Source organism: Siphateles boraxobius, unplaced genomic scaffold, assembly GCF_051911475.1.
Source record: "Siphateles boraxobius isolate OS27281-9 unplaced genomic scaffold, OSU_SipBor_1 41, whole genome shotgun sequence".
In the NCBI taxonomy this organism is placed as follows: domain Eukaryota; kingdom Metazoa; phylum Chordata; class Actinopteri; order Cypriniformes; family Leuciscidae; genus Siphateles; species Siphateles boraxobius.
This window is the reverse complement of record NW_027509042.1, coordinates 28,897,106-28,920,366: the sequence shown is the minus strand read 5'-3', so window position 1 is coordinate 28,920,366 and position 23,261 is coordinate 28,897,106. Positions and strand designations below refer to the sequence as shown.

The 23,261-nt window shown below is 41.7% G+C and overlaps 1 protein-coding gene across 5 annotated transcripts in view; it reads left to right on the top strand.

Moving 5' to 3' along the window:
* Positions 1-23,261, top strand: part of LOC143706794 (centrosomal protein of 95 kDa-like) — a 256,104-nt gene that overhangs the window by 209,310 nt on the left and 23,533 nt on the right. The window lies entirely within an intron of this gene.

Below are 23,261 nucleotides of genomic sequence, written 5' to 3'. Positions count from 1 at the left end.
ACTGAGCAACAGTCCAGTGCTGCTTCTCTGTAGCCCAGGTCAGGCGCTTCTGCCGCTGTTTCTGGTTTCGAAAGTGGCTTGACCTGGGGAATGCGGCACCTGTAGCCCATTTCCTGCACACGCCTGTGCACAGTGGCTCTGGATGTTTCTACTCCAGACTCAGTCCACTGCTTCTGCAGGTCCCCCAAGATGTGGAATCGGTCCTTCTCAACAATCTTCCTCAGGGTCCTGTCACCTCTTTTCGTTGTGCAGCGTTTTTTGCCACACTTTTTCCTTGATACAGCACTCTGGGAACAGCCTATTTGTTCAGAAATTTCTTTCTGTGTCTTACCCTCTTGCTTGAGGGTGTCAATGATGGCCTTCTGGACAGCAGTCAGGTCGGCAGTCTTACCCATGATTGCGGTTTTGAGTAATGAAACAGGCTGGGAGTTTTTAAAAGCCTCAGGAATCTTTTGCAGGTGTTTAGAGTTAATTAGTTGATTCAGATGATTAGGTTGATAGCTCGTTTAGAGACCCTTTTCATGATATGCTAATTATTTGAGATAGGAGTTTTGGGTTTTCATGAGCTGTATGCCAAAATCATCAGTATTAAAAGAATAAAAGACCTGAAATATTTCAGTTGGTGTGCAATGAATCTAAAATATATGAAAGTTTAATTTTTATCATTACATTATGGAAAATAATGAACTTTATCACAATATGCTAAATTTTTGAGAAGGACCTGTATATATATACATGATTATATGATTCCCTAGTTATTTTTTTTATTTTATTTTTTTCATTTTTCCAATCCAGTCAGGCAAGTAAAATTCTCTGTCTTGCCTCTTAATTTTTTTTAATAATATATATATATATATATATATATATATACATACACTATATTTGTATAGTTATAATAATTGTTTTAATTATATATATATATAACAATATTTAACATTTTATATATATATATATATATAGTTATAATAATTGTTTTAATTTTATATATATATATAGCATCGTTCACACTGGCCCCGGGCTATCGGACAGTCCTTATTGTCAAGCCCTGTAATGAGTACAGTTCTTGGAGAGTGGGAAGGGATGTACCGACGAGTCTCCCAGCAGGTGGGACTAACTGTTGTAGTCTAATGAGATCTGATTTGGTAGCCGAGCTGAAGTCCACAAATAGGATCCTCACCTGAAACCCAGGTCTGTCAAGATGTTGCAGGATGTAATACAGTTATGTTGACTGCATCATCTACAGACCTGTTTGCCCAATAAGCAAAGTGCAGGGGGTCCAGCAAGGGACTAATTTCAAAAATTCAGCTCCCTATGCCAGATCAGGCTTTTCGCCGTTCTGTCTTAAATCGGCTTTACCCTGCCACTCGTTTCAGGGAACCGATCAGGACAGTCTGCCTTCGACGGACCCACTAAACAGTTTTATACTCCTCATACCTCATATGAGCGCAGAGGCCAATGACTTTCTTCCAAGTCAGATTTTGGCAGCATGGCAACTTCTGCCAAACTTATCTTGCTGGGTTCTATGAACCATACAGGTCAAGTCACCTTCATTTGTATAGTGCTTTTAACAATATAGATTGTTTCAAAGCAGATTTACAGTGATAATAGGAAATTAAAGTAACAGAGATTATTTTGGCTCTAGAATAAAGTTATTGTCCAGCTAAAGTCAGTTTTGATTGATTCACTTCTGTTGCAATGATCATTAGTTATTAACTTAGGGGCCTCTAACACGACACCGTTCTAACAGAAAACTCTTAACGCTCATTTGCATTTGGTGTGTCTGGTTCCTGGACAGTGTTAGTGTTAGACAGTGTATATTAAGCGTGCAGGGCAACCACCCATAATAGCATTACAATAATCTAGCCTTGATGTCATGAACGCATGAACTAACAGTTCCGCATTTGTCATTGCGAGAATATGACGTAATTTAGATATATTTTTAAGATAGAAGAATGCGGTTTGACAGATACTGAAAACGTGACTTTCAAATGAAAGATTGGTACCAAAGAGCACACCCAGGTTCCTAACCTACAACGAAGACTTGAATGTATTCATTGTATTCTAGGTTATTACGTGAGGAATTTTTTTGTCCAATAATTAGAATTAATTTTTTCAGAATTAAGTAGTAGAAAATTTCTAGTCGTCCAGTTTTTTTTATATCAGCTATGCATTCCTTTAATTTTGTGAATTGGTAAGTTTCGTCAGGGCGTGAAGAAATATAGAGCTGAGTATCATCAGCATAACAGTGAAATCTAATTCCATGCTTCCTAATGATATCTCCTAAGGGTAACATGTACAGAGTGTACAGCAACGGTCCTAGTACTGAGCCTTGTGGTAAGCCATACTGAACTTTTGATCATTAAGGGACATCTCTTCATTTACTGCTACAAACTGATAGCGGTCAGATAAGTATGATTTAAAACATGCTAATGCAATTCCACTAATGTCAACATAATTTTCAAGTCTATTTAAGGTAGTTTCGAGATTGGCCCTTTAATTGACTAAATCACTTGTTAAAAAAATGCAACTTGGTCCTACAGAATTAATCATAGCCAACTTAAAAGTTTTTTCCAAGTATCCTAATGACAAAGATGAATTGATGATATTAAGAAGGGCATCTTTGACCTCTGGAAGCATCTCTTTCAATAGCTTAGTCGGTATAGGGTCTAACATACATGTTGTTGATATAGATGATTTAACAAGTTTAAAAATTCTTCCTCTCGTATAGTAACGAATGAATCAAATTTTACCTCAGGAAGACTACAATGCACTGCCTGATGCGATACTGTAGTAGATGGTTGCATAGTTATAATTTTCTCCCTGATATTATCAATCTTGTAAGTACACAATTATACAACATGATTATACCCTCCAATTTCGGCATGGTCCACCTCATTTCAATGAGTGATTCCCATGACTGTTGTACCCTGGTAAACTCGAGTTCAGTGGGAGAAAATACTTTTTTATTCTGGAGACATTTTCTAGTTCCGAAGAAGCAGAGATCAGTTTGTTTCGATTGATCTAAACGCTGAACCCTCAGAAAACTTTAAATAGAGACATTTCTAGTCAAACTTGAACTGGATCTTGCTGTTTAATAGTGGTCTCGTGATCGAGATCGGTCAGCAATAAAGCGTATTTGCTCTAATGCCTGGTTCAGACTACACGAATTTTTGTCTGTTATGATAGTCACGGTGTCAGATTATGCGATTTTGACTCCTAAATTCTGGTCATGTCTTGGACAAAAAACATGTCAGACTACACGTTCCTTCCCGACCAAATATCACTTGCCATCTTTAACAACGTGTGTGATATCATCGAGGAGGCAGGACAATCAACTAACGGGTGATGTGATTGAGCGTAAACAAACAATGGCTACCGTGTTTTGCACTGGAAGTCTTGTCGTCAGACAAGCCCCAGAAAGAAAGAGAACCTGACAGTTGACACGTTCCTAGATTCCACGAAAAGGACAGTATGGAATCCTCCAAAGAGAACTTGAGGTAAAATATTGTTTTTCATTTTTAGCCAGTATAGTAAAAATAAATGTACTCACCGGGTTGCTGAAGCAGCTACGCTATCGTTCGCCAGCATTTATCTTTTTACGCTCTATCGTGGTGATCCCTCGAGGAAACATCATAAAGGCAAGACAAGTTTATTTATATAGCACATTTCATACACAATGGTAATTCAAAGTGCTTTACATAGAAGGAATTCAAATAATCAAAAGAAATACAAATAAAAAAAGGTGATATATTAAAGGGGTGGTAAAATGCCCTTTACACAAGATGTAAAATAAATCTCTGATGTCCCCAGAGTGTGTGTGTGAAGTTTTAGCACAAAATACCCCACAGATATTTTTATATAGCATGTTAAAGTTGTCACTTTTTGAGGGTTAGCAAAAACCCATAGTTTTGTGCCTGGCCCTTTAAATGCAAATGAGCTGCCTCAGAGGGTGGGGTTTCAAAAGCTTTTGTGTGTTAGCAGCTGCGATTACCTCACGCAGACACACTAAAATGACAGAAACTGTTCTGCCTTTAATCTTAAAACAGACTCAGACAAAGATGGGGAGACTCTAGAAGTAGTGACAACATGTAGAATGCAACAGTACGTCTCTGAATGGTCAGTTGATGAATTTATGTTGCTGATGTGGAGTTAACTATCTTCAATTAGCATATTCTGTCATGATAATCTATAAATCGCTCATATAGGAACTGTTGTGAGATGCACACAGAGTGACTTTTTATTGCATGTGAAAAGGATGCTAAAGTTTGAGCTGACTCACAAATGTACTCTTATACAACAACTTTTCCTCTTCTCAACATGGACTGCGTGTCCCGGGGGCGGGGTTTATATACATTTTAGGGTTGCTGATGTCACTAACCCGGGAGGAATGTCGTGTAGTCCCTACCAGCCGTTTGTTGTAGTCCTTTTCTTTAAAAGCAAATATCTCCCTTTGCTTTGAACTTTGTAACTTTGCAGATGTTGTTTATGCTCAAACAGCAACATTTCACACTAGCTAAAGTTAGAAAAGTGAAATTGTGTTTTACCACCCCTTTAAAACAGTTTAGAATAAATATTAAATAATATTTCGTTACCTTTTATATAGCACTTTTCTGGGTACTCAAAGCGCTTTACATTGAAGGGGGAATCTCCTCAACTACCACCAATGTGTAGCATCCAACTGGATGATGGCAGCCATATTGCGGCAGAAACAACCACCCCATACCAGCTTTCTGGTGGAGAGGAGACAGTGATGAAGCCAATCAGTATATATGGGGATGATTAGGAGGCCATGATGGACAGAGGCCAAGGGGCAAATTTGGCCTGGATACCGGGGTTACACCCCTACTCTTTTTCGAAGGAAATCCTGGGATTGTTATTGACCACAGAGAGTCGGGACCTCGGTTTAACATCTCATCCGAAGGACGGTGCTCTTTGACAGTTTAGTGTCCCCGTCACTATACTGAGGCGTTAGGACCCACACAGATCACAGGGTGAGTGCCCCCTGCTGCCCTCACTAACACCTCTACCAGCAGCAACCTGGTTTTCTCAGGAGGTCTCCCATCCAGGTACTAACCAGGCTCAGCCTTGGTTAGCTTCAGTGGGCAACCAGTCTTGGGCTACAGGGTGATATGGCTGTTGGCGGAAAAGGAAATAAAATAGTGCAAACAGTCGGACGTACAGTGGCACAGTGAGTGCTCATTCAGTAAATGCACAGCTAAACGGATGTGTTTTAAGTCTGGATTTGAATGTGACTACTGTTGGAGCACATCTGATCTCTTCTGGAAGGTGGTTCCAGCTGCGGCTGGCATAATAGCTGAAAGCAGACTCTCCTTGCTTTGAGTGAACCCTTGGTATTTCTAGCTGATGTGATGCTAATGATCTGAGTGATCCGTTTATATTCGGTGAGCATATCTGCAATGTATTGAGGTCCTAGGCCATTGAGTGATTTATATACCAGTAATAATACTTTAAAATCAATCCTAATTGTAACTGGGAGCCAGTGTAAAGACCTGAAGGACTGGTGTGATGTGTTCATATTTTCTGGTTCTGCTCAGAATCTTGGCAGCAGCATTCTGTATGAGCTGCAACTGTCTGCTGGTCTTTTTGGGAAGGCCATTGAGGAGTCCATTACAATAATCCACCCTGCTGGTGATGAAAGCATGCACAAGTTTCTCTAAGTCTTGTCTGGAAACAAAGCATCTAATTATTGCAATCTTTTTCAGATGATAGTATGCTGATTTAATTATTTCTTTGACATGACTACTGAAACTAAGGTCTGACTCCAGAATCACACCATGATTGCTGACTTGATTTTTAGTTGTTAAAAAAACTAGAGTGAAGGTATACATTCACCTTGAGTACTTCATCTTTGTTTCCAAATGCAATGACTTCAGTTTTGTCTTTGTTTAACTGAAGGAAATGTTGGCACATCCAACTGTTAATGTGCTTTACTTAGCTCGTGCTAAGTATACATGCGTACACATGCGTAAATGTTGACTTTATGCTTAATATTCTGTTAAATAGAGACATTTACTTCATTAGACAACTTTAATTTTCATATCTGTTTGCTCTGATGTCAGTGTTTCTTTGTCTGGACACTAATGTACGATACTGACCTCACCCTGTACGGCAAGATACATTTAGTTTTACATTCATTTACAGAAATCAGCTGCGTGAATGAAAATTGCTGATGTTATCGGATTTTCAGGTGAGATTCTCAATTAATTCAGTTAACGTAAGCCCTTGAGGTAACGTGTTCAGACTGCAGACTCTGCAACGGTTGTATTTAATTGTACAGTACAATGATAACATAGTACAAACATTATCTTAATTTCATAATATGATGAAACATAACAATATTGCTGGCCATAAACTGAGAATGTGTGCTTCCGGACTCAGTACCGGCCTGTGGGGTTGTGGGGCCCAAGGCGAGATCATGTAAAAAGCCCCCCTGGAGTAAAAACTATCATGACATAAAACGACTAACAGTATTATTTTAACATAGATATTTGAGTGCAAGTGAGCTTGAAAAATTAAACTAAATATATATACATGAAACACAAATAAATAAAATAAAATGTGGGAGTAGTAAATAAAAACCAAATAAAATAAAATATAAATAAATTAGGCTAAAGTAGGGATGTCCCGATCCGATACTGCCATTTTTGCGGATCGGGTATCGGTCAGACGAGGCCGATCCAAATCCGATATTGTGCGTTTAATATTCTGTGTTATCGTTAAGCCCCACAAAAGCATAAAGCACCATAAGGTTTTCGTGCACTTAGGTTCGGTGACAGTAAACGATGAAACTCTCTCCAAGATGATTCAATGTTAATATTATTATACTTGATCTGTAGATAAAGCTCTATGGTTTCGCATAAAATGACTATCTTGCTGGCCTGTATTGCTGTACCTTAATCATGTTCGTTTCTACCGTGTGTCTGTTAGATCACAACACTGGAGAGCACTATAATTCTTCATGCGCACAGTAACTGAAATGTAATACTGTTAAAAGAAAAGGCTCAAAAACTATTGCATAGATAGATACTGTATAATACACTATGCATCATTATGTCTTTCCTTTTTGCTTTGAACTTTTCAATGCGGACTCGAAGAGCTGCGCGCTGTGACTGTGTTGCTTCAAACGCATCATTAAAGGGGGGGTGAAATGCTCAGTTTCACTCAATCTCATATTAATCTTGAGTACCTATAGAGTAGTATTGCATCCTTCATATCTCCAAAAAGTCTTTAGTTTTATTATATTTATAAAGCACTATACGATCCTATACGATTCACGATCCAAGATGGCGCCGCGGATGGCTGCCTCGGTGTGGAGCTCTCCAGCTATTGTGTTGTTTTTGTTCGTTTGTTCTGCGTTTAGTCATTCTTTTCCTATCAGTTTCACCAAAGACGAACTACTGGACATTAGGAAACACACACCAGAAACCTTTTCTACAGTTTTTGATTATTCGGACGTTTTGCTGGACATTCTCGTCGGAGGGGCAGCGTTGTTGTTCAAACGCGCGTTCAGACGCAAACGCGGGAAGCGAGCCGGCGCGCTGGTTAAACTCCGCGAGCGCGGCCTGCGCACTGCACTCCCCAGCATTCATCTCGCGAATCTCCGATCCCTTCCTAACAAAACGGATGAACTTCTTCTCCTCACCCACACTAACAAGGATTTTTTAAACTCTGCTGCTTTGTGCTTCACTGAAACCTGGCTGAGTGAAGCCATACCGGACAACGCAATACATCTGCCGGGCTTCCAGCTGTTCCGAGCGGATCGCATCGCGGAGCTAACGGGGAAAACGAGAGGTGGTGGATTGTGTTTCTACATTAACGAAAGTTGGTGTTCAGATGTAACAACACTGAAGAAGATGTGCTCTCCTAATTTAGAAGCACATTTCATAAACTGTAAACCCTTCTACCCGCCTCGGGAATTTTCCTCTTTCATTCTCGTGAATGTTTACATCCCTCCAGACACGTGCGTGAACACGGCGCTACAACAGCTGGCTGAACAAATAGCTGAAACGGAACAAAGGTACCCAGACTCTCTTTTAATCATTCTTGGGGATTTTAACAAAGCAAATCTTTCCCGTGAACTACCAAAATACAGACAGCACGTTACATGTCCCACCAGAGACAGTAATATACTGGACCACTGTTACACCACAATAAAAAATGCATATCACTCCATCCCACGGGCAGCTTTGGGGCTCTCTGATCACTGTTTGGTTCATCTCATACCGACCTACAGGCAGAAACTGAAATCAGCTAAACCTGGAATAAGGACTGTAAAAAGATGGACTAATGAAGCAGAGCAGAATCTACAGGCCTGCTTTGATTGCACTGATTGGACTGTTTTTGAAGCTGCTACCAATGATCTGGATGAGCTCACAGATACTGTAACATCATATATAAGTTTCTGTGAGGATACATGCATTCCTACCAGGACATTCTTATCATTCACTAATGATAAACCATGGTTTACTGGGAAACTCAAACACCTTCGTCATGCCAAAGAGGATGCTTACAGAAGTGGGGATAAAATCTTGTATAACCAGGCCAGAAACAGATTGACAAAGGAGATCAGAGTTGCTAAAAGGAACTACTCTGATAAACTGAAAAACCAGTTTTCATCCAACGACCCATCATCAGTCTGGAATGGCCTGAGGAACATTACCAACTACAAGTCACCATCCCCTCGGTCTGTGGACAATCAACACCTGGCTGACGATTTAAATTCATTTTACTGCCGGTTTGAAAAGCCCTCATTCACACCACACACCCGGTCTGATCTGCACTTCACAGATTCAGCATCACCTCCTGTTCTCCAATTATCACTCCCCCCTCCTGCCATCCAACCTGAGCTTAAGGTCTGTGTGGAGGACGTGAGCCGAGTCTTCAAAAAACAGAAGACTAGGAAAGCCTCAGGCCCAGACGGCATCTCATCTGCTTGTTTAAAAGCCTGCGCTGACCAACTGGCCCCGGTCTTCACGCAGATCTTCAACAGATCATTGGAGCAGTGTGAAGTTCCCTGCTGCTTCAAACGCTCCACTATCATTCCTGTCCCCAAAAAACCCAAAATCACTGGACTTAATGACTACAGACCTGTCGCTCTCACGTCTGTGGTCATGAAGTCGTTTGAAAGACTGGTGCTGGCCCACCTGAAGGACATCACTGGACCCCTGCTGGATCCCTTTCAGTTTGCTTACAGAGCAAACAGGTCTGTGGATGATGCAGTCAACATGGGACTGCATTATATCCTGCAACATCTCGACAGACCAGGGACTTATGCAAGGATCCTCTTTGTGGACTCCAGTTCGGCCTTCAATACCATCATGCCTGGTCTTCTCACAGCCAAACTGACCCAGCTCTCCATACCATCCTCGATCTGTCAGTGGATCACCAGCTTCCTGACGGACCGGCAGCAGCGAGTGAGACTGGGGAAACACACATCCAAGACACTCACAATCAGCACTGGTGCTCCCCAAGGGTGCGTTCTCTCCCCACTGCTCTTCTCCCTGTACACTAATGACTGCACTTCTAAAGACCCCACTGTCAAGCTCCTGAAATTTGCAGACGACACCACTGTCATCGGTCTCATCCGAAACGGTGACGAGTCTGCTTACAGACTGGAGGTTGAACCGCTGGCTGCCTGGTGCAGTTATAACAACCTTGAGCTGAACACGCTCAAAACAGTGGAGATGATCGTGGACTTCAGGAGGAACAGCTCAGCACTCCCCCCACTCACCATCATGAACAGCACTGTGGAAGCAGTGGAGTCATTCAGGTTCCTGGGCACTATCATCTCTCAGGACCTGAAGTGGGACAATCACATTGACTCCACTGTGAAAAAGGCCCAGCAGAGACTGTACTTCCTTCGCCAGCTGAGGAAGTTCAACCTGCCACAGGATCTGCTGATTCAGTTCTACTCAGCCGTCATTGAGTCTGTCTTGTGCGCTTCCATCACTGTCTGGTTTGGTTCAGCTACCAAATCAGACATCAGGAGACTACAACGGACAGTCCGGACTGCGGAGAGGATTATTGGTGCCCCCCTGCCAAACCTCCAGGACCTGTACTCTTCCAGAGTGAGGAAGAGAGCAGGTAAAATCATCACAGACTCCACTCACCCTGGACACCACCTGTTTGAACTGTTACCGTCAAGACGGAGACTCAGATCACTGGCCACAAGAACATCTCGGCACAGAAACAGTTTCTTCCCACAGGCCATTTTCCTCCTGAACAGTTAACACTCCTCCCAAGGCATATGCCTGTAAGTGCAATACTCCCACTGTTTAGTGCAATATCCCACAACTCAGGTGATACTTATATGTAGATTTATTTATTTATAATATTCAAAACACTGTAAATAGGTTCATAATCTGTAAATCTGAAAATGTCTATTCTGACTAAACCCAACTGTGATAGTTTTATTCTCACATATTTATATTTTAATTTTTTATTCTTATAATTTGTAGTATTATGTTTCATGTTGTATTTGTATATGTCCACTGGAAGCCTCAGTACCAAAACAAATTCCTTGTGTGTGCAAGCACACTTGGCAATAAAGCTCTTTCTGATTCTGATTCTGATTCTGATAAAAGAAAGATAGGCTGTACCGAGTCTTTCCGGAAAAACCCGAGCGGGTGGAGGCGTACCGTGTGGGCGGAGCTAAATAATCACGACACGAGCGCGCGAAGCTTTTGCGTTGAGAGCGTCTGGAAGCTGTGAGTGACATCCGAAAATAAACCATGGCTAACAATCAGATTCAGCCATACATTTTTGATCCAGAATCAGATCCCGAGGCTGAGATTGAAGACGACCAGCAGCAGAAGCAACGACTACAGCAGGACGTCTCTATGTGGTGTGTAGGCCTACTGGAACGGTATAACTTATAACTTAAACAATATAAGGGCTCGTTCATACAGAACGCGTTTTTGCTCACAAAAACGTGAGGTGGGCAGTGAAATGGGTGAAAAACATAAGGTCTCGAGCGTTTTTTTAAAAATAGAAATGATTTGAACTTGAGCGCAGTGTTTTTAGAACACCATGTCATGCGCGAGTTTTACAACATTTGTGTGTTGTAAACAGACAGACTGGTTTATGAGGACATGATTTATTTTTACAATAAACAAACTGACACCTACAGTGGCCAGCTAAACAAATGTATTTAAACACACCATACATCGCATGCTCCATAGATACATTAACTGTATGTGATCATGTGGTTTACTTTCTGTGCTTACACGCCGATAGTTAACAACTCACAGACATTTGAAGCAGTTTTACTCACCGCCTGCGGTTCCAACGCACGACCGTGAACCTTTATCGTTGGGACTGCTCCATCTTTTAGTATTAGGCGATCTGCAAATCCGGCGTTGGACTGGGCCTTGTTTATAAAACTATTACTGTCGAAAGGAAGGGAACAAACAAAAACACTTGCACAACTCCGTTGCTGCTCTGGAAAAACAAAATCCATCCACAGGTCCCTTAACGCTGGGTTCTTTGGAAATTTGTGCAATGTTGTCTTGCCCTGGCAACCAAAAACACACTTTTTTGGTGCCATTTTTTTAATTGCAGCGCAGCCGAGCCCAGCGCACTGATGGGCATAGGCGTACTCTCGCACGCACTAGGCTACAGATGCGCGCGCGCCCTTCCGGGAGAAGTGCCCTTAAGACCCGTATAAGGAAATTCCGGCGACTCTGACGTCACACAGGCCCGTATTCGAAAAAAACTTTCCAAAACTTGTGACAAACCGGAAGGAGTATTTTTGGAACAGAATTACTCCATCAAACTTACAACTTCATTTTTGAAACTTTGTCCATGTTTAGCATGGGAATCCAACTCTTTAACAGTGTGAAAAACTCACTAAGCATGAAACAGCATTTCACCCCCCCTTTAAGCCTTGTTTATACTCGACGCGTCCGCAAGAGCGCGAAGGTGCGCGCGGCAAATAACGTCATTGCGGTGTGGGCAGTCGTGCGCGTTGGCTGCGCAAGACCCCATTTCGCCTGGCGGTGTGCACGGCACTTTTTGTAACATCGCGCGCGGCGCCGCATCCGAAGATGAACGACTTCGAGCCGAATCTGACCGAACTGGTACGTCTGTACCAGCATGTTTATGACCCTTCTATACACAGATACATTTGTATTGATGGGCGACCATAAAAGCCTCTCATTTTGTGAATAGGATCACATTTGCATTAAGGACCCAGTTGTCTAAAGTAACTGCTTACATTTACAAAATAAGCCTACAATAGCAGAAGTAAGCCCTGCTGATGAAATAAGGTTTAAACACTCTTCAATAAGGCTTCAGTTGTTTAACTAGTTTGTACAAAAAAGTACAATAAACCTACTGCATTTATTACTCTTTTAATATGAATCAGCTATTAATAAACTACTAATAAACGGCAAACTACTTCTTCACTGCTGATTCCTGGTGGTTTAGAGGAGAATTACTCCGAGTCGCCCCCTGTCGTTTGCACATAATAGCACAACGGCTATTGTGAGACACGTCAAGTATAAACGCCTCGTCCGTTTGGAGAGATGCCCGCGCAGTCAGCGGAGACTCGCGCTCGTGCGGACGCGTCGAGTATAAACAAGGCTTTATGCGCTCGGGATGCGCATAAGCGCTTTGTTGTCGCACTGTATTGCAGCCTTTCATAGTCATATCATAATACTTTTGCCAATGGAAGATTATTAATAGCCTTTTTTGTTCTGTCCTATCTATCATATGTTGCTGCCTCATTAAACAGCTGCTCTATACATTTAAAATATGTCTTAATTTTACAGTAGACTATATATAAAATAATTGTTTTATTTTATTTTTGTTATCTTGTTTTTCATGAATGTATTTTACAACAATACAAAGAGCAATGTGTAACGTTTTACCAGATTTAGTGCTACACTTATTGTCTCTTATTTGTTCCCCACTAAATAATGTATTTTTTCACTAAAAACTTTCACTGTTCAGATTTTATACATTATTGTGCACTTGTGATTTTTCAAGACTAAATTTTACTGCTGAGTTATCCACTAATCTAGTTTATAATAGAAATTTTGTCATAGGTTATGATCATATTTTTTTTTGTTGTTGTTGTTTTTCTGTATAATGAAGTTGTCTGTATTAAGTAGATTGTGTTTAACACACAAAAGAGTGAGTATTAGTTCAACTAACAGAGTTATAGAAATTCTACCTGATTTAAAAAAAACTGCGCTGGTATCGGATCGGTATCGGTCGATACTCAGAATTTTTGGAATCGGATCGGTTCAGTAAAAAATGGTATCGGGACATCCCTAGGCTAAAGTAAAATAAATAAAGTAAAAGGCTACAGATCGGTCTATATTTCAGTCTATAAATGTGTATTAAAGGGGTGGTTTACTGCTTTTTTTCTTTGCATGATTGTGTTTATGGAGTGCAATATAACATGTCTGCGTGTTTTTTGTTTTGTTTTTTTAAAGCCTTATTTTTCATTAATTTCACCTTTATTATAAGCCGCTTTCTCCTCTGACATTTGAACGACCGGTTGACTTCCTGATTCTATGAAACCACTCCCTCAGAAACAGGCAATGGGCTCAGATTGGTTAGTTGGGCCGGTGTGTTGCAATTGGCTAAACTGCGTAGCGCACGTTGCCCGGAAACTTCACACCCATTACCTTTACGGGCGAAAGTTGCATGTGCTCCGGTCAAATGTAAATAATGGTGTTAATACTGCCGTATCAGTTTGAGCCAGAATCAGACCCAGAAAGCGGCAATGAAGAGAGTCAAGCACGACCTCCCAAACACGGCTCTTACAAAACGTTTCTGAATGGTACATTTTTGTATTATTATTATTCTATACTACTATTATTATATAAGAATTTCGATATGCTGTTACTTGAAAATGCTAACTGTTACTGCTGCTTGTTAGCTTTTGAGATACGGTTTTCTCCTGATTAAATATTTAAAGGTGCAATGTGTAAAAAATTTGATTAACAGAAATGCAATATGACATCCATAACTATGTTTTCAGTGGTGTATAAAGAACTTACTTAATAAACCGTAATTTTTTTATTACCTTAGAATGAGACATTTATATCTACATAACCGCGGGAATCCCCTTCTATGAAGGTCGACATATTGTGACGTCATGTTTCTACCGTAGCCGACGGCGAACAAACAGCGCTACAGAGCGCGTTTCGTCACAACCTTGAAAGAGAAGCAGCAGAAAGCTAGAAGCTAGCCATAAACACCGTGAGTAGTGACTTTTCCCTTGTCAGTGGTGTAAAATATGTAGTTGGATTGTTTCATGTAACTTAGTTCTTCTCCCTCGCTGTGTTATGGATTGCTATGTGGGGATAAATGTGCTGAACGTTCGTGAGACAGCTGATTAGTACTCTTGTCATTGACCGTAAAACAGTAACCTTACAGGAATCACAAACCCGTCGATCTTGGAAGCATTTTAAGTCGATCGCGAAGAGTTTTCAAAATCAGAGAAAAAAATCCTATTGTGTGTAGTAAATGGTGTCTAGGGGATGCGGAGGCGCGTGCGCTGTACAATCATGCCATTTTTGCCACGCGCAACTTTGGGCTCATGCGCACGCGTCGAGTTTAAACAAGGCTTTACGCTTTAACCAGCTCAGCCAAAGTAACAGCTCATATTGAGCCAGCTAAACTTTTACTTTCCTGTTAGAAACAATATATAGTTGCATAGTTTCATGTGGTTCTTCTCCCTCGCTGTATTATGGGTTTGCTATGTGGGGGGAAATGTGCTGGTTACGTTTGTGAGACAATCAGCTGATTACTATTATTATATTATATATTAAGACCCTTGATCCTCACCTGACTATGGCTTTGTAAACTTTATCCATGATGTGGTTTATAATGGACTGTGGTACAGAAACAGTGACAATGTTACACACTCTTGGCTTACTCTGGCTATTCTCTGCTGTCTCAGATGAAGATATGTTTGTCCAGTTTCAGGCACCGTAGATTTCTTCGAAAGGGAGGGGTGAGCAGTGGGCTGAGCCCTCAGTGCAACTCGCAGCCGAACCGCTAGATGTCGCTAAAAATCACACACTGCACCTTTAATATAACTGAATAAATTACTGAGTAATACCATTTTTTAAAGTTATTGTTTTATTGATATAATGAACAACCGTTTATCTATTCACAAAACTTAGTTTACTCGGTGTATCGTTTTCTTTAGGTGTACATGTGGCAATTTATATCTATAACAGTAATAAGTTTGGAGATAAACAATACTATACTGTACACTGATAACAGCAGCTGAAGTTTGCTGTTGCGATTACATATAATTTTTTTAACTTTATACACGTTTGTCTTATACACATAAAATAGCATTGAACTAACTGGCTACTATATACAAACAGCGTTGGCATTGGTTTACGTTCTTGATCAAATCGAAAAATTACGTCATAAATTATGGAAAATACATTTACAAAATTAGTACATAATTACAAATTCAGGTCCAAAATGTTTGTACGCGTTTGTCATAGACACACGAAATAGCATAACTAAGTGGCTACTAAAGCCAGCGCTGGCATTTGTTTACGTCCTTGAAACAACTAAAATATTACGTCTAAAATTATACATGCAAATACATTTATTTGCATTTATTTGAACAATCTGGAGTTCAACCAACAAAAGACAGTGGAAATGGTGATAGACTTTCATAGAACCCCCATCTCTCTCCCACCCCTAACCATCAAGAGCTCTGTTGTTAAGGAGGTGGAGTCATTCAAATTCCTAGTCACTTTCATCACTAACAACTTGAAATGGGAAGAAAACAGTTCCTTCATTACCAAGAGGGCTCACAGTGGAATGTTTTTCCTAAGGCATTTAACCAAACTGAACATTTCCAGCTCTGTTCGGTCTAGGTTTTACAGAGCAACTGTGGAAAGCCTTCTTTCAGCATCTATTACCGTATGGTTTCAGCATCGGCCCAGGCGAAGAGTAGACTGCAGTGCATTGTGCGCACAGCAGAGAGGCTGACTGGACAGAGGCAGCTGTCAATCAATGACTTGAATGAGGCCAGAGTCAGGAAAAGGGCAGCTAAAATTGCTGCTGATCAGTCTCATCCAGCAAGTGACATTTTTAGGCTGCTTCCCTCAGGAAGAAGGTATAGGGCAATGAGAACGAAGACCTCATGCCATTTAAACAGTTTTTTTCCAAGGGCCATTTCTCTCCTGAATAGCTGATCTAGTGCCTCACTCAACCCTCCTGGACTATTTTATCTTTGGACTATTTTATTTAATTTTTTTAATTTATCTTAAACATGCTGTATGTAGCTACACGTATATATGGTTTGTGTCAAGTTTTGTGTGTTACTGATTGCCATATCAAATTCCTGTGTGTCTGCTGATGCATTTGGTGAATAAAGTGATTCTGATTCTGACATTTAAAATTATTAAGTCTTAATTACAGGTTGTGGCCCAACAACTGCTGCCTCTGGTTTTAAATTTGGAACTGCTTCATGCTTTAGTAACCGTTTCTTGTTGAATCCGGCACTGAATTTGTGTTGATTCTGGAAACTGTCTTCTGTAAAATGCGCAGCAGAGAGCTAAATTACGATTGTAATTTTCAGGAACATAATCAAACATAAATTGTAGCCATTGTTGACGAACTACAGCGTCCGTAGAAAGCCCGAACACAGAAGACCTGACAGCTGGGTGAAAATAACACACTTTCGACGGCATGGCTACTGCTCTCCACTATAACTCTTCCTCTTCGACAAAGCCACAGAAATATGGCCATGCCCCCTTTTTTGCATATTCCGGAAGGAGGGTTGATGTAAATTTATGGGTTAGTTACGTATAAAACCCAGGAAGTATCTCGTTGTAGTCCCATTCGAGTCATTTTTGTAGGCATTAAACTTCCTGATTTTTAAAAGACGATATCTCTGCTTACGTTGGACATTAAGCGCAGCAACTTTGCAGATACTGTTCAAGCACCAACTGCAACATTAAACACTATTTAAAATGAAAAAAGTGAAATCGCAATCAACCACCCCTTTAAGTGTAACATTCAACATACACTGTAAATCCTAATGCTCAAAATAATTAATTGGTTTGAGTAGGACAAACTTAAATTTATTTATTTATTTATTTTCACAATACCCTTCATTGCATTAGTTACTAAATCAGAAGCAGTTGTTGGGGGTAGCATATTACAGAAGTAACAAGTTACAAAATATATTACTTATTCAGCAGCCAAGAACTAAAACGCATTACACACACTAAATATGGTAATATAACTGACATCATAATTTAAGTAACTCAAGTTACAAACAAATAAGATGCAACATGTCAGCAGGAACTGGATACTGGTGTACAAAACCAGCACGAACTTATAGCCAACGTCAACCTAAGACTCAAAAGAATGAAAAAAAGAAATCTTTGGCTGCACCCCGGCTCGATGTCATCACTATCATTTCAGTCCATATCTTGCCAAGGGTGTAAAGCAATTGAAAGTAATTACTCAGTTACTCAGCTACATTTACAGAACAGAATAAATGATGCAGTATAAAACACATTACAATTCCAACTACAGCTACTACTATAGTACACCATAGTTCAGAGTAACCTGCCCAACATCATGGTTTACTTTTCAAGCACACCAGAGCTCTCCGGTCGCCACTACGTTGCGGCCAGAGCCCAGATTTCATTCTACCTCTAGCTATTCATGCAAATGTTTGGGCAAAGCTTCCCGGGGTGTTAGAATGGCTGCTGAACACTATAAAAAGAGGCTATTCGCTGCAGTTTGCGCGATGTCCCCGCCGTTACACGGCACAAGTCGAAACTACGGTAAAGAAGTTAGCTCATCTACTTCGAGCCGAAATAGCGAAACTACTGAGCAAAGGGGCCATAGAATCTTTATCTCAGAGCGAAGGGGGTCTATACAGCAGATATTTCCTGGTACCGAAAAAAGACGGGGGTCTTGGTGGGTGGTGATGGCGCAGTGGATAAGACACATGCCTTTGGTGTGAGAGACCCGGGTTCTAATCCACTGTGAGACATCAATGTGTCCCTGAGCAAGACACTTAACCCCTAGTTGCTCCAGAGGCGTGCGACCTCTGACATATCTAGCAATTGTAAGTCGCTTTGGATAAAAGCGTCAACTAAGTGAATAAATGTAAATGTAAAAATGTAAAAGGTCTCAGACCCATTCTAGATCTGCGACAGCTGACCAGAGTGCTTGTGAAACACCAGTTCAAAATGCTTACAACCAGGAAAATCCTCGCGCAAGTTTGCCAAGAGGACTGGTTTATGTCAATAGATCTGAAAGACGCTTATTTCCAAATACAAATAGCGTCATGTCACAGGCGGTTCTTGAGATTCGCCTTCGAGGGCCAGGCATATCAATACACAGTCCTGCCGTTCGGCCTGTCCCTGGCACCCCGTACATTTACGATGTGCATGGACGCGGCTCTCGCACCGCTGAGACTTCAGGGCACGCGAGTTTTGAACTACTTGGACGATTGGCTGAATCTAGCTCGATCACGCACAGAGCTCATAGAACACAGGACCATATTACTCGAGCATCTCGAGAATCTGGGTCTCACAGTCAATTGGGCGAAAAGTTCGCTGTCTCCCAGTCAGAAAATTTCTTTTCTGGCCACAGAACTGGACTGGCTGTCTATGTCAGCGCGTCTGTCGCCGGAGCGCGGACTGAACATTCAGCGCGCCGCGAAATCCATCCGCCGCGGCACTATAGTCCCGCTCAAAAGCTTTCAGAGAATGCGGGGCCTCATGGCCTCAGTATCTTCGGTATTCCAGCTGGGTCTGCTTCGCATGCACCCGCTGCAGTTATGGCTGAAAGCTAGGGCTGTCAACTTTAGTCGTTTAGTCGACTAATCGGTCGATGCCGTCTTGGTCGACTGACATTCTCATTGGTCGACCAGTTGCAATTTTTTTTTTTTTTTTTTTTACCAATAGAAAGAAATTTTCATTGATTTACTCCTTGATATTTAATTTTTTATAAGCAGTTATATATTACTGTATTCTAAATATAATTAGTCTATGTTTTATCCCCAACTTTAAATGCTTTAATTTGGGCTATTTTCTAACAGCGCCACAGTTTAGCGCACCACGGAACCGCACCTCAGGCTGGCTCCACTGCTGCTTCGCGCCCAGTAAGGAATATAGGTAGTTTTGCTGTATTCATTCAGTTAGAACGCTGAATTTTGGCTTTAAGGCCTGTTCACATATAGCGTCTTTTGCGCGCTCAAGTTCGTTATTTCAAATGTAGGCGCGCGGTATGCGCGCTCATAATGGAAGCGACGCGCTCGTTTTTTCCAAGCGCGTCCGTGCCGCATCGAGATAAAAACATCCAAACTTTTCATAATGCTGCAAGCATTTTCCTTGCTGTAACAGAGATCGCAGCTGATGGTTGCGCTTAGCAATGACAGACGCCTCCGGAGCGCAACCGCCCTAGCGCTTTGGGAAAAGAAGAACACTGCGCGCCTAGCGTTTTCTACGTGTTTTTTGGGCGTTGTATGTGACAAAATGTCCACGAAATCGTAATATTTTGTCTGGCTGCATCCCTGCAACCTTCACTCCTGCAGAGCGCATATTTTACAAAGAATGATTTATTGTTAACAAGCCGAGGAGCTGTCTTTTACCCAAGAATGTGGACATGTTAGTGTTTTTGTCTCACAACATAAAAAAGGTGGACTAATCCTGCAGATCTGTAAGTAGCCTTAACGGCTTTATTATGCTGACTCAATAGATTGTGTTTTCTTATGTTTTTGTTTTTATTTGTACACTTGACGCATTTGAAAATAGCCTAAATAATGTAACAAAACGAAAATAAACCTATCTGCCTTCCTACTATAGGCTAGATTACAGCCTATTATTATTAGGATTGTTTTTTAGGCTATTTGGGTTTTTTGTGTGTTTGTTTTAAAACGCATAGATCGGCTGGACAAAAGTTAACCCATAGCTTTGAAAGTAAAGAAGAATATACAGCCTGTATAAACGAGAGCGTTTGTTAGGATTTTAAATTATTTGGCAGTAGCAGTTATATTTTTTGTAGCGGGTGGTGTGGTCAGGTGCGCGATTGTGACTGTCACTATAGATCTAGGACAGAGCTCCTCACTTTGCAGTTAAAAAAATCACTTAATTTTCAAATAATTGTATTATTATTATTATAGTTTTAAGTATTATTGATGTTTTTTCGTTGTTGTTTTATAAATGCTCTATGACAATTGTTTAATAAATGTTCAATAAAAATGCAAAAAATTGCGTCTTTTTTTCTTTTTTTTGTCGATTAATCATTGCGCAGGACAGGACTTGGTCGACTAAGGATTTCTTTGGTTGACTCCAGCCCTACTGAAAGCACGAGTTCCACCTCGGGCATGGGCCTCCGGTCTGTTTTGCCTCAAGGTCGATCTGAAATGCGTCCCAGCTTTGGAACCTTGGAAAGCGACCGACTGGTATCAGTCAGGTGTGAGGCTGGGGACTTTCTCAAGTGTGAAGGTGGTGTCCATGGACGCCTCCACCTCGGGATGGGAAGCGCTGCTCGAAGGCAGACCGTTCTTTGGCCAGTGGTCAGAACGGGAAAAGCGTCTACACATAAACTGTCTGGAAATGATGGCAGTCGACAAAGCACTGAGGCGCTTTTGTCCCCAGATAAAAGGTCACCACGTCTTGATCCGGTTGGACAACATGTCAGTGGTGGCATATATAAATCACCAGGGTGGCATCAGCTCCCGAAACCTTTACAGGCTGACGGAACGCCTCCTGGTCTGGGCTCAGCACAATCTGCTTTCATTGAAAGCAGCGCATGTGCCTGGTCACCTGAATCTGGGACCAGACAGACTGTCCAGAATCACCCGCAGACGATCCGACTGCTGTGGGAGACATTCGGCAGAGCGCAGGTGGACCTGTTCGCGTCCCAATAAAATCCTCACTGTCTGAAGTTTTTCTCCAAGAGCAGGGATGCGCTGGCCCACGTCTGGCCCTGCTGCCCTCTCTATGCTTTTCCCCCCGCTAACCTCCCGGAGGGAGTGTTAAACAGGATCACGCAGGCTAGAGCCCCGTCTACTAGACGGCTGTATTCCTCAAAATGGTCTGTTTTCTCTGGCTGGTGTCAAGCTCAGGGCTTTTCACCCTTAGACTGCGGGGTTACGGAAGTTCTCACCTTCCTTCAAGAGCTACTGGATAAGGGCAGAACCCTATCCACGCTCAAAGTTTATGTGGCGGCCATAGCAGCGTTTACGAAACTGGCGTCTGGCCAGTCACTGGGGAGGAACGATCTGGTCGTGCGCTTCCTCAAAGGAGCTAGGAGGCTGAATCCTCCCAGACCCCCTTCAGTCCCCGTGTGGGACCTTTCTACGGTTTTGGAAGCCATGAAAGGTGCCCCATTCGAGCCAATCCATTTGTCAGACATTGGTCTTTCAAAACAGTGTTTCTTATGGCTCTCGCTTCAGTGAAGCGCATTGGGGATTTACAAGCGCTTTCGGTGAGGGCGAAGTGTATGGAATTTGGGCCTAATGACTCGAAAGTCATACTCAAACCAAGGCACAGGTGTGTGGGAAGATGGCGCCGGTGTATGTGGCATGCCGTCTGACCTCTCTGCTTCTCTGTGCTATATGTGTGTTTTTATCTGTATCAAACTGCTACTCGCTTCTGGTTTATGATCGCCAGTTACTTCTGGATATTCGAGACTCTTTTGTGGCCACATTTAACCCAGAGTCAAAAAGCTCTGTGGCTGGATCACAATTCTGCTCTCCAAACTCTACCTGGGATATTCCAGAATAACTACACAGTTGGCCTAATGGGGTTCCCCGCAGAAAGCGCCGCAGGAGATGCGGCAAGTGCAGAGGGGTTGCTGTCAAGCTGAAACTGACGCTACTCGCCGGCCGTGTGTCCAGCTTCATCTCCATGACGACGTGGAATCTAGGCGTTGGCCGATGTGCTGGTTGGCGTTTGATCGATCCACCTGTTCGCTGGCTTCGGACCAGTCTCCCGGATTCTACTTCGACGATCCCCTGCTACCCTCCTATCCGTGTTCGTCGTTTAGGAGCTACTCTAGAGAATCTTCGTTTTTTTAATAGAGTACTCCCCGCGATCTCTGACTCGGTATCACCGTCCAGGATGGCTCTGATTAATGCTCGGTCGCTAGTCAATAAGACGTTCATTTTAAATGATTTTTTCACTACCCACGCACTGGATTTTATGTGCATCACAGAAACTTGGATGAAGGTTGGTGATTTAAGTCCTTTTGCTGAGTTGATTCCGGAAGGCTGCACATTCTTTAACTCTCCCCGCTCTTCTGGACGCGGAGGTGGTCTAGCGGTAATTTAAAAAAACGTTTTAGTAGCTACTGTCACTCTGTCCCGTCTACATTCTACAGTAGCTTTGAAGTACAGCTGTTGCGACTGGAATTTGACGATCCTATTTTGTTAGCGCTGGTGTATCGCCCCCCTCACTTAGTGAAAGATTTTATAAGTGAATTTACTGCTTTTATGGGCGAATGTGTAACTAATTACAGCAATATTCTTTTATTAGGGTATTTTAATATTCATGTGTGCTGTCAGTCAAAGCCTCTAACAATGGAGTTTTTACATCTCTTTGACTCATTTAGCATAATTCAGTGGGTGAAAGATCCAACACATATTCATGGACATACTCTGGACCTGGTAATCTCTCATGGCGTTTGCATTACTGATGTTCAGGTTTTTAACACTCTGATCTCTGATCACAAGCCTGTACTGTTTTCTATGTCCCTTCCTCCTACAAGATCGCACATTTAATCTATTGCACAATGGACTCGTTCCTTTTCTCCCTGTTTCCAAGAGGAATTCACTAACTCTTTTAATGAGGTGTGTTTGTCCCTGGAGTCACCCTTACCCGACTTGGATGCTGAAGAACATCTTAGTCTGTTTAATACTGTATGCTCTGAGGTTTTGAATACCACTGCTCCTTTAAAAGCTAAGAAGTCAAAACCTAAGACTGAACCATGGCTCAATGATACCATCCGCTCTATGAGACAAACGTGTAGAAGAGCAGAACGTAAATGGAAAAGTGATAAGCTACAAATCTCTTATGAAATGCTGAAAAACTTCCTTTTCAGAAAGCTATGATATCTGCTAAGTCAAAGAATTTTTTTAATTTTTAAAAATCATCATAGTTCAAAAGCCTTATTTTCTGTGTTAAAGTCTGGTCTCAATCCTCCTATAGTTGTGATTTCAAATCCTTCAGTATCATTATGTGAAGGTTTCTCAAGGTTTTTCTGTGAGAAGATCACCTCTCCAAGAT